This window comes from Microtus ochrogaster, linkage group LG4 (genome assembly GCF_000317375.1).
Source record: "Microtus ochrogaster isolate Prairie Vole_2 linkage group LG4, MicOch1.0, whole genome shotgun sequence".
In the NCBI taxonomy this organism is placed as follows: domain Eukaryota; kingdom Metazoa; phylum Chordata; class Mammalia; order Rodentia; family Cricetidae; genus Microtus; species Microtus ochrogaster.
The window spans coordinates 63225407-63238322 of NC_022030.1; the positions used below are offsets into that span (position 1 = coordinate 63225407).

Consider the following 12916-nt stretch of genomic DNA (forward strand, 5'->3'; position numbering starts at 1 on the left):
CATCCCATACCCCAGCCCATACCCCCATCCCATACCCCAGCCCATACCCCAGCCCATACCCCAGCCCATACCCACATCTCAATCACACCCATATATCTCCGTTAGGAAGAGGGGGCAGTCAGTTGAAGGTTGAGCCCTTTCACTGTAGGGAAATTTTAACTGTTTAGTGACTGAGTCTGGGATTATTTTATTGCTTCTACCACTTGTCCATGAGCTTTGGTGATCCCGTGCCTTAATGAGAATGCAGACAAACACCTATTAAATTCTAGTTTCTTGGTAAACACTGGTGCATTTGACTAGATTTTGTGCCTGCAGATGGAAGCTAAATTGTGTGCTCTGCAAGCATTGCAAATCTCCCAAGGGAACAATGGAGGCCATGGCAAAATGAGAAAACAATTAACTATGGCAGGAAAGGGGGCCCTTCACAGCGCAGTCTCCATGCGCTATTTTAATTGCCAGAGGATAAATGTGGGGTTCCATCGTCGTGAAGGCGGCCAATGAGGTGGCTTTCCTCTTTTGTTTTTTGAACTTTGGAACAATGAAATGGCCCCAAATGTTTACATGGCCGTTGGAATTGTTCCCCACGTGAACTATGCTATCTGTCAACACAATGTGATGGGGACATCTATCAAGCATCAACATGGAGGCAGCAAAGAGGTTAAAGCAAAAGTTCCCAAGAATCTCATCAGCATCCAATCCAGCCAGGCAGAAATCCCAGTTCTTGGGAGGTAGGGGCAGGAGCATCAGAAGTTCAAGGCTGGACTGGACTATATGAGTCCTTGTTTCAATAAAATAAAATAAAACAGTAAAATGAAAGAGCATGGCAACCATGCTCCTCTTGAGCACCTGTGGCTGTGATCACATTTATACCCTAGGATTGGGGTGGTCAAGATGGCTCAGGGAGTAAAGGTACTTGCTGCCAAGCCTGATAACCTGAGTTCTATACCCGAGACCCACGTGTGAAATGTGAGAATTGATCCTGAAAGGTTTCCTTTGACCTCTATGTGGATAGACCACCCCCAGCACACCCTCCCACACACACACAGAAAGAGAGAGAGAAGTGGGGGAGGTACAGGAAGATAGGGAGGGAAGGAGGGAGGAAGAGAAAAACAACCATGTTTTTTGGGGAGAGAAGTTGGTTTTTTGTATTATGGGTTTGTTTGTTTGTTTTTAGTGTTTTTTTTTTTTTTTTTTTTTGGCAGGGTCTCACTCTAACCCAGCCTGGCCTAAATCTCACTCTGTAGCCTCAAACTCTTGCCTTACCCTCCAGAGTGCTGGGGTTACAGGCTTGAGCTGCTGTATTTAGCAAGACCTGGCCTTTTATTCAATTATCAGACCGGTCATTCAGAGTCCTTGAGAAGTTCTGAGGCTGTGGAAATTGCTGAGATTACAAGTGCTCGCAGGTTACTATGTCTAGTTCGTGCTATTTCCTTTAAAAAAAAAAAAGTTTTACAATGATTTAGAGTGTGTGTGTGTGTGTGTGTGTGTGTGTACAACTGGCCAAAGTTGGTTCTCTTCTCCCACCACATGGGTTCCAGGGATGGAAATGAGGTTGCCAGGCTTGGTGGCAAGTGCCTTTGCCCACTGAGCCGTCTCTCCGGTCCCTCTCCACTTTCTTTGTGCAGTTTCTCTAGAGTTCACTTCCAGAAACAGGCGAGCTCGAAGAGTTGTTTGGGATATTCCAGGCCCTGGGCTGTCATTATCTCCTTTAAAGTTCCTGAAACCAAATGTTTACCTCCACTCTGTCCTTACAAGTCTCCACAACCATATGGCACCAAAGCAGAAGACCCCCTTAGCTCTCTGCATTGCTGACTTCTGAACCAGACTCCAGACTCCTGTTTCGTGTTTTTTTTCCCTAATTCCTCCCTACTCAGTAGGGACCTGAGATTGCTCAGCAGCCAGTGCCCATGAACTCATTCTCCTTGGCAGTCAGTTCCTGGGGACAAAGGACTCCTGTTTACGCTGGCAGCAGAGAGGCTTCACCTGGTTGATGGCCCGGCACTTCCCTGCAGCCTGCAGCCATGTGCACGCTGGTAGCAGAGACATATGCCCCTGCCTCATATCCAGCCCTGAGGCAGAGCTGGAGGGAAAGCTGTCGGACTTTGATTGATGAGTATATGGGGTCAATGAAAAAATCAAGGGCGGTCACTGTCTTCACGTCCTGAGAGAGGCATAGGACTTTATGATGGGTGATTGGTCCTTGGGAAGGCAAGTGTGAACCTTAAAGGGCCCGGTCCCTGGAGAAGCCATGAGAGAACAGGAAGACTGAGGTAGAATGGGCTCCAGAGTTGGTCCTTGCATCTCTGTTCTGTTCCAGTTCACTGCTACTAGGTCCACAGCAGTAGAGGACCATACTACTGACCCTTTGTAACCTCAGTCCCTCATCTCTAAAATGAGGGTGATGGCACAGTCTTCTCAGGACTAGAAGGATAAAAAGAGAAAAATATAGCCCAGAGTCTGTAGACAGACTCAAGATAAACCAGGAAGCCATGTGTTCCTTTATAACTGACCGCACAGGAAGGGAACTCTAATATATCCACTGTCACCCTGGGCGGCTCTGACCAGGGTACACTTAGGCGTCTCGTTCTCTGGATGGCTGAACAGATGCCCCATTCTGATTGAGCCTTGGCTGTGTTGCAACTCAACTCTTCCAACACCAGAGCCATGTTTTTCCTTCAGGAGGTTTTGGGCTTTCCGGGTTTTCAGAAACATGCACCACATGAAGCAGAGACAGAACGGACATTTTAGGGCTGGGCTGTAGAGCTGTGGAGTGGCTGAGGTTGGTGTCGGAATCTCATGCCAAAGCAGAGGGAGCTACACCCTGGGTATGCCAGGGAGGGTGGCCACAGAACGGGAGTCTCCCGCTTCCCACAACAGAACGCCTATTAATTATGCTTTGGGCTGGGACGTGGAAGGACTTGGGAAAGGCACTCTCAACGTTTTGAGGGTGAGACAGTACCGTGATTAGAGAGTCCAGGCAGGGAGGGCAGCCACACACTGCCAGCTCTGACATACAGAAACTGTTGACCAACATCTAATCTCTCTGTGCTGAGGCTGTCCTGTGTCCCCACGAAAGGACAGGAGTGTCCAGAATAAAAGGAGGGCGTGGGAGATAGACCAGGAAGATAATACTGGGGAGGATTTGGCCACGGATTCTGAAAAAGAGCAGCAAAGAGATCATGGGGGAAACGCAGGGATGTGCAGAGAATCTACTTCTTGGCAGAAAGTCCACAAGGTTGATTGACTGACAGAGGTTGGAATGTTGCCGGTCCAGAGCCCAGTTCTAGTTTATCTTGGGCTGTCTGTCAATAGTCCCCTTACCAACCACTTCCATCACGCCCCTCTATTCTTGACTTAGCATTCTTGTTACTACCACATGAAATCTTTGGGGATGACTTCACAGACTCTCCAGCTTCTACCAACCCCAAACTAAGAATTCTATCAGGTGGTACCCGAGGCCTATGACAGAGGTCTCCCCAACTTTTCAGGATCCTGCCTATGTAGTGTACCCATAAATATCTTTGAATATCAACTTCATTGTGACTTTGTTCTGTCTCTATAAAAGCTTCACCAACTGTTGCCACATTAGAACATAGATTTTAGGGTAACCTGAACCTGTCTTCCTGAGCCATGGTCACCCATATTTGGCTCCTGCAGAAACTATCTCTTGTCCCCTTTGAGGCAAGAGCTGTGGTTTCTATCTTATATCCCGAGACCCAAACAAACCTCCTTTCTTCACCCATGACTCAGCCTTGTTGACTGCATTAAAGCAATGAGAAATGAACCAATGCATCCCTCTCAGTTGCTTTTGGTCATGGTGTTTACCACAGCAAATAAAACCTAACCAAGACAATGGCAAACTCTTGTAATCCCAACGCTGGGGGGACAGAGGTGGTGGATCCCCAGAGCTCACTGGCCAGTCAGCTTAGGCATAGTGATCTGAATGAGGATGGACCTCATAAGCTCATATATTTGAGTGTCTGTTCCAAAGTTGGTGGAAGTGTTTGGGAAGGATCAGAAGGTGTGGCCCTGTTGGAGGAGGTATTTCACCGGGGGAGGACTTTGAGGTTTAAAAAGTCACACTATTCCCAGTTATTGCTCTCTCTGTCTCCCCCCCCCCGCCTCTTACTTGTGGATCAGATGTAAACTTTCAGCTACTATTCCAGTGTCATCCCTACCATGGTCCCTGAGATGTCATGTTCCAGCATCCGGTAGAGGAATTCTACTGTAATCATGTCCTTCATAGTTTAAATTTAGACAGCTACATGGTGTATCAGTTTCCTTAAAAAAATATTTTTATTATTTGTGTGCGTTTGTGTCTGTGTGCGCACACATGTGTGTACATGCATATGTGCATGCAAGTGCCTGTGGAGGTCAGATGCATCATAGTCATTCCAACTCAAGTTACAGGCAGTTGTGAGCTGCTTGACGTGGGTTCTGGGGATTGAACTTTGGTCCTCTGCAATAGCAGTGAGTGCCCTTAACCTCTGAGTCATCTCTTAAGACCTTTATAGTTTTTATTTTAAAAAAGGAAATGCATTGAAAATGTATGTGACTTAACTGACAATATGCTTGCCTAACATTAACAAAGCCTTGGATTTGATTCTAACTCCACATAAAACAGACATGGTTGCCATAGACCTATAAGGCCCATACTTGGAAAGTGGAGGCATGAGATGTCCAAGATCGTCTCTGGAACACGGGAGGGAGGAAGGGAGGGAGGGAGAAATGGATGGAAGTGGTGGGGGGCTCACACCTGGTAAATTTCTCTAAACTCCAAACTCCTGGGTCCTCTGAGTCTTTGCTGGGGGTGTCATGTTGAGATATATATATATATATATAATTTTTTTTCAGACAGTAAACTTATTATAATGTGGAACACAGGGAAGTCAGAGACAACCCAAGACAGCAAGAGCCCACACAGTTATTCCTGTTAACAGTGTGCTACATCCACTTGTCAATCACACAGGACAGCTGCATTGTTAGGATAAATTCATAAAGAGATTGACATCTTTGAAATATGCAGAGGCAGGTAAAATACGAAGTAGCTCTGCTTGTCCCTGAGTGCCTTAGGCCAACAATGTCATAGGACAAAAGAGGGTGGCACCTGCCAGATAAAGCCTGTGCTTTCTTCTCAAGAAAAACCACAACAGGCCATGTATGGTGGTGCACACTTGTGATCTTAACTTGGGAGGTGGGGGCAGGAGGATTATCAGGGCTGTGTTATCTTTTTCTGCTACATAATAAGTGAAACTGAGGCCAGCCTGGGCTACATAAGACTGTGAAAAAGAAATGACAGGAGGTAATTATTACTTCTTGCACAATTCTTTCTGGGTCCAGGAGTTGACATCAGTGCTCCGCGGTTGTCTTGTTATTTTCTTATAGTTGTCAAGTTTGGACTGAGCAAGATGAATTAGAAGTTATGTATTTTATCACATAAAGTATAGAAACATGGAAACTGTCACATTGAACATCCAGGGTTAACTGCTTCCTAGCTGGCAGGCTCGGGGTTGAATCTAAAGAGTTCAGGAGGCAAAGGCTAAGGTGCCGATCACTGTGTCCAGAGAACAAGAGAGTGACCTTGGAGGGGCCTGGTGGGAAAATAGCACCAAAGCAAGAAGCTTGAGACCTCTGCTCATTTGCCTTCTTCCCGGTTCTTGGATCAGTCTTTAACCACATTCTCCATCGCTCTCCATCCCTGCTTCCATCTAGAATGATCTGTCCTTTTTTTACTCAGCTGCTGCTGAGCCTATGTGGTCGGGACACATCCCTACCTTGCACAGTGTCGGGGACAGGGGCTTTGGAGTCAGTCTTTCCCACGGACTTTTCCAGGTAGTTAAAGCTCCAGAAAAATCTATCTTCAAGTTCCAGAAAAGAATTCCACAGAGAGCTGGGTGTAGTGGTACTAAAAATCACGACATTCATTACCATAAACTCCAAGTCTTTTTCTGCCCCTCAGCGAAGACTTTGATTCTCATGAGACACGTTTTGAGTTCAGCTATATCTTATTGTAAGTATAATTTTGTTCCTCTTAACCACTGAGCCATCTCTCCAGCTCCAGTTTTATTGTTCTTTCTATATTTTAGGTGATCATTTGGATGCATAGTAAAAATATGAGTTATAAGTAACGTTTAAATGTATCCACATAGATACAAATGTATGTGATAATCTGCCATTCTTGCTAATTCTCGTAATTGAGTTTGTTCCATTCCATCACAGCTGTGTCAGATGCTAATTTCTACTTCCCTTCTGGAATCACACCTTACTGGATTGTCAGGGATGTTATTTCAGTTCTGTTTTGCCGAGACCAGTCTCTCTGTGTAGTTCTGGCTGTCCCGGAACTCACTCTGTAGACCAGGCTGTCCTTGAACTCATGGAAATCTACCTACCTCTACATCCCGAGTGCTGCTGGGATTAAAGGTGTGTGCCACCATCACCCGACTGAGCTTTTAGAGAAGTATTGAAAAATAGCAGTGGTGTCAATACAGGGGGAAAGCAGGACGGAGACGTGAAACAATGAAGAAAAGGTTTTCTGCACTGGGATGCTAGGCGGTCACCGAAACTGAGGGTAAAAGAGCGACAGTTACAACAGAAAGTTAGCAGTTAGCTGCTGCCAGACTGATGAAGAAAATCTGATTTTAGACTTTGTGAATAAAGTTGCCAGTTTTTAAAAACATCAGGAGATGCTGGGTGCTCCGAAGAAGTGCAGAATGGGAAGCAAGACAGACCCAGGATGTTGGAGGCACTGGCAGGCCATCCCCAGCAAGAGCTGAAGACCTGAGCAGGGGTGGGGGAGGGGGATGAGGTCAGCACTCTCCTTTAGCAGATGAAGCACAGGGCCAGTGACTCGGGAAGTCTCATGAGCCCCCCTACACACACCTGCCCAAAGCTAGTCAGCATGTACACTGGCAAGGAGGGTTTAGTTGGACTTGTTTCCTATAATATCCTTTGTTGGATGAGCTAGCACCGTCCGTATTTCCTGAAGACTCGGTGTGACTCATACCTTTGCTTTCTAATAAATCTTCCAAGACCCAGTTGATTCCCAGGCTGCTCTTATATACGTCAGCTGCATTGGCTGTCATTGCCAAACTAACTAGGAGACACACATGCGCACACACAGATAGAGACAGAGACAGAGAGACTCCGATCATATGGAAACAAGATTGCAATGAGATGACCAAGGTTGGAACAAATTGGGAGCACATTCAAAGAGGACAGGGCAAGAGGAGGGTTTCTTAAGTCGACACAAGAAGGATCACATGGATCGTTTGAAATAATCCTTGCCTACAAGATTCAGTAAAAGGCTGGCATTTTTCCAAGGTTAATAGACAGTTGTTGGTTGTATGCCCTTGCGGAAATATTTCTGTGTAAGGTAGCCTTTGTATAAGACTGTATTGCTGACATACTTTGTTATCCAGCACGAGGGTGAGATCATCTCCAGAACTTCCTGTATTGATTGATTGATGGCTAGCGTTTGACACATGCCACTCCATTTTGATTCTATAATGTTCATGTTGTCCTTAGACAATGTGGCCAAATACTATGTGTAAACACAAAATGAAGATCTTATTTTCATAAAAACTGAAAGGAACCCACAAGAAAAAGTCGTAAGAATGAGTATCCAGAATAACTTTCAAAGCCAGTCCCAAGGGACCTCTTCCAGCAAGGTCACACCCCCTAACCTCCCAAAACAGTGCCACCAACGGGGGATGAAATATCTGAGCCTCTGGGAGACATTCTTATTCAAGCACTACAGGTAAAAACTCCATTAAACTCTTTTAAATAAACAGTATACACACACACACATACACACACACACGAGGCTTATAAAATATATATATTTTTTTCATCATCCTTAGCTGTGTTCAACTGTTCCCCCTCCCTAAAAATCATTCTTCACTCCAATGGTCCCCTTTTAGTTTCCTGAATTCTATAGGTATTTCATATTACACACACTAATTTAAACATTTGATTCTAGGACCCACAGGCCCCAGAGGTGAACTTACCACTCTGCCAACAGAAGCTCTCAGACCTCGTTAGAGAAGTTTCTTTTGTGTCATAGACTGTGGTTAACACAGAAACTCAGACCTGATCGAAGTACAGAGAATAAGTGTCAGTGGGGTCCTCAGCTACAAATGGAGCATATATATCAGCCCGCACCGAAGGCTCAAGGATCTTTGTGGAAGAGGAGGGCAGAAAGATTTTAAGAGCCAAGGTTGGAGATATCCATAGCCAAACAGTGCCTTCTGTGTATGACACGGCCACTGACTGAACGTAGGAACTTGCTGAATCTGTAGTTGTCCACACAAGACCTACCCAAGACGAGCCAGGTAACATTTCAACATGGAGAGGAAAGGGGTTCATAAACACCCCTACTTCCAATTAAGGTGCTATTGACAGTTAATGGCTCTGAGGGAGGGAGAATCACATCTTTTAAGGTCGTGGCTCCTTATAGGTTAGCCACACTCCATACAATGGCCCTACACTCTGGAGTATATGAGTAGCACAAACTGGACTCTATGGGTTATTAAAAAAGTAAACAGGGCAAGATGCTAGGGGTGTCTGGAGCTGGGAGTAAATCTTGGAATAGTTCAGAGGAGCTGAAGGTGAAAACGATCCTAGTACATCTTTTTTTTAATTTATTTATTTATTAAAGATTTCTGTCTCTTCCCCGCCACCACCTCCCATTTCCCTCCCCCTCCCCCAATCAAGTCCCCCTCCCTCGTCAGCCCGAAGAGCAATCAGGGTTCCCTGCCCTGTGGGAAGTCCAAGGAACCCCCACCTCCATCCAGGTCTAGCAAGTTGAGCATCCAAACTAGGGGCTCCCACAAAGCCAGTGCGTGCAGTAGGATCAGAAACCCATTGCCATTGTTCTTGAGTTCTCAGTCTATCCTGAGTGAGGTAAGCCAGACCCAAAAAGAGGAACATGGGATGTACTCACTCATATTTGGTTTCTAGCCATAAACAAAGGACATTGAGCCTATAACTAGTGGTCCTAGAGAAGCTAAATAAGGAGAACCCAAAGAAAAACATATAGGCATCCTCCTGAATATTAACCTTCATCAGGCGATGAAAGGAGACAGAGACAGAGACTCACATTGGAGCACCGGACAGAAATCTCAAGGTCCAAATCAGGAGCAGAAGGAGAGAGAGCACGAGCAAGGAACTCAGGACCGCGAGGGGTGTACCCACACACTGAGACAATGGGGATGTTCTATCGGGAACTCACCAAGGCCAGCTGGCCTGGATCTGGAAAAGCCTGGGATAAAACTGGACTCTCTGATCCTAGTACATCATATAAAATTCTCAGAGTTAATAAAAATATCTATTAAAAATTGGTAAAAATAAATAAATGCAACTTAAACCCTGCTTTAAAACACATACAAGAAGGTTACGATTGTCGTGAACCCAGTACTATGTATAAATGCTGACATCAAAGGCCTGGGTTAGAATTTTAGTTTTCATAAGGGAACAGTTATTTAACGTGTCTCTGCCTGATTCCTGTCAATAAATTACCTGACTGGAAAGAAAGAAATCCGGAAGAGGGAGGTTTGCAAGGCAAAAGGACAGACTGCCACTGAAGAGACCAGAAAGAAAAGAACTTTAGAGCTTTTGTCTTTGTGTTACTTTAAATCTATTTTACATACTTTGTGTCTTTGCACCCTTTAAGATGTTTGTGTCTTTTAGAATTTTTCATAAACTTTAAAAGGCCTGTGTCTTTGTATCCTTTGTGCTTCTGTGTCTTTTTAGTCCTAGTAAACTGCTAGGTATCTGTGGTTGCTTTTTTGTTGTTACTTTGTTCTGTTTTCTTGTTTGTTCTTTGTTTTGTTTTTTGAGACAAGATTTCCGTGTATAGCTCTGCTTGTCCTGAAACTCTCCAAAGACCAGGCTGACCTCAAACTCATAGAGATCAGCCTGTCTCTACCTCCCAAATTCTGGGGTTAAAGGGGTATACTACCATGCCTAGCTTATCCATGGTTGCTTTCCTTCCTTCCCTTCCTTTCTTCATTTTGTTTTCTTCAAGACAGGGTTTTTCATCCTTGGCTGTCCTGGAACTTGCCTTGTAGACCAAGTTGGCTTGAGCTCACTAAGATCACCCTGCCTCAGCTTCCCAGGAGCTGGAATTAAAGGCCTGTGCCACCACCGCCCGACTATCTGTAGTTTCATAATAAACTTTGTGTGTGTGGTGCTGGAGTTTGAACTCAGCGCTTTTGCATGCAACATAAGCATTCTACTATTGTGGTCTTCCCCAGCCTTTCCACTGGCTTTGCAGGTCTCTGTGTGTCTATTGTTTCTAGTGCCATCAGGCAAAGAGACTTTCCACATACCAAAAAGAAAGAAAGAAAGAAAGAAAGAAAGAAAGAAAGAAAGAAAGAGAAGAAAAGAAAGAAAGAGGCACAGTTACTATTGGCTGCCTTCAAAGTTATGTTCTTCTATTAAGATGTAGCCATAACAGGTGGCATTATAAACCTAATAGAGACAGATATATAGTATGTATATATGTTTTAGAATGTGACATTGCTTGGTGACTGTTTTGATTCTGTTCTTAGAAAGTCTTACCAAGATGGCTTTCTGAGTTTGAGGTTAGCCTGATCTATGTAGTTCCAAGCTAGCCAGTAATATACAGTAAGAACTTGTAAAAATAAATAAATAAAACAAACAAAACCACACCAAAATAAACAAAACTCCCAAACTAAAATAACTTGAAATTTCTGTCAAGGCTGTAAGGGGCTCTCTTACTCTCCCACTTTCCTAAGTGCCCATTAGCTGTTAAGGATGATGGCCCAGCCCATGGGAGGAATTCAGAGTGTTGTGAGATTCTGTGCAGTGGGTCAGGGCACACAACCACACACACACAACACAGCCCTAGAAAAGGCACTAACAGAGACAAACACTCATTTTATCACACCAAAACATAACCCCCACACTGCCCTTCTATCACTAGAGCAGTTGGAAAGATTGGTCAGGATTGTCCTCATCACGGCTCTCCCACACAGCATCCCACTGAAAGGACCTGTGCATACAGCCTGCAGCCACCTGCAAAGGCCACCAGCCCAAGCACATGTGTGAAGCACGATTAATAAAATCTCAGACCGAAGTTGGGGTTCAGCCTGAAGGTCTGAAAAGCAAAGCAGCCAGATACTGACTCTTACCTCAACCTCAGTCCAAAATGGCGATCCTGCCTCCTGGAATCTCAGAATGAGACTGTGTCTGAGAGCTGTCTCCTCCCATTTTACAATCCTCTCTAGTTCTGGAATTAAAGGTGTGCACCACTGGGATTAAAGGCATGCACTGTTTCTATGGTAACTAGTGTGGTTACTGCGATTAAAGGTGTGTGTTACCACTGCCTGGCTGTAAGGCTGACCAGTGTGGCTGTTTTACTCTCTTGATCACCTGGCAAGCTTTATTTATTAAAATACAATAGAAATGCCACTATATCTCTCCCTTTTGTCTAAAATAAAAGGCTATAATTAGTAAGAAAAACTATATTTAAGTACAATAACTATATACAATATAGACAGGCAACAAATGTATCAACAATGCCTAGCCATTTGCATATGACAAATTCAGAGAAAATACTCCATATTTATTCTATCTTGGTGAGTCCAGAGCCTTGTACCTAATTTACTTCCTATCATAACTTGTATTACCATTCAAAACTATCTTTTGATATCTTTCAACCTTATGTACTTTACATTTCTTTAGTGAATCTCTTTTCTGAGTTTCATAAACAAAGGAGATGATAACTATAACTATCTAGTCTTCAACTACCTCAGAGACCCTCAAAAGGAAATAATATTGATTAAGCAGGAAGTGCAAGCAAGCGACTTCCAAAAAATATAATTACAGAAACAGCTGGCTGCCTGGACAGTCACCCAAAGTTCCTCTGCAACATTGAGCTATCCATCTTCGGCCTACAGGTCTAGCAAATCCAACAGAGCTTTCTGTGAAGCATGACATTCTGAAGGGCTGTTCCTCCTTATCTTGACAATATTTGAAAGTCACTTTCTTTTGTCTCCTGCTTGTCCAATTAAGACAACATATTGCCAGTCATCGAGACAGGGGCATTTTCTTGTCCAGTGGCTTACTTTTGCCACAAAGAAAGTACAATTCCATGTGGAGTTTCTTTGATGCCCATTATCTTCTCTTAAGTAGATTGTTGCTGTCAGGAGCAGATATGTCTCATTGTCATAGAGAGAGGGAGAGGGAGAGGGAGAGGGAGGAAGAAGAAGGAGGAGGAGGAGGAGGAGGAGGAGGAGGAGGAGGAATTCTTGGGAGACATGAGGAGGTGAGCTAGGTAACTTGAACCACCAAGTACTGCAGCCATGGAATCCATGCTGAGTAAATTGAAGAGCACTGTTACAAAGGTAACAGCTGATGTTGCTAGTGCTGTCATGGGAAACCTTGTTGCTAGGGAACTTGATGTTGGCTGACACACTGCCAGTGGTGACTGTGGGCTGGCATGGAAGATTTTTTAACAGCACAAAGAAGTCAACAAAACAGGAAGTGGCTGTTTTGTATTTGATAAAAAGAGAATTGAAAAAAAAATGCTCTACTCTATATGTACAAAAAAAAAAAAGAGGTCATTGAAGGACTTTGGCAATGACTACAAAAGTCTTCTAATCCTCCTGACCAGTCTCTTCACATCTACAAATTTATCCTCAAAGATGTATAAGAATAAATATATAAGAACATAACAATATCCACAAGAACCTTCTGTGGGGCCTCATCTTAATAGAAATCGTGAAGAAAGTCTATTTATTGGTGACTTTGGATAATGAATTTAAAAACTCCAGATTTGACTTGGGTAAACAAAAACTAATAATTCATACATTGAAATGTTATGCAGCCATTGAGAAGGATCTATACAAACCCTACACACACACACACACACACACACACACACACACACACA

At 44.1% G+C, this 12916-nt stretch overlaps 1 pseudogene; it reads left to right on the forward strand.

The window, feature by feature from the left end:
* LOC101991671 overlaps positions 1-12916 on the forward strand; it is an 18588-nt pseudogene that overhangs the window by 4140 nt on the left and 1532 nt on the right.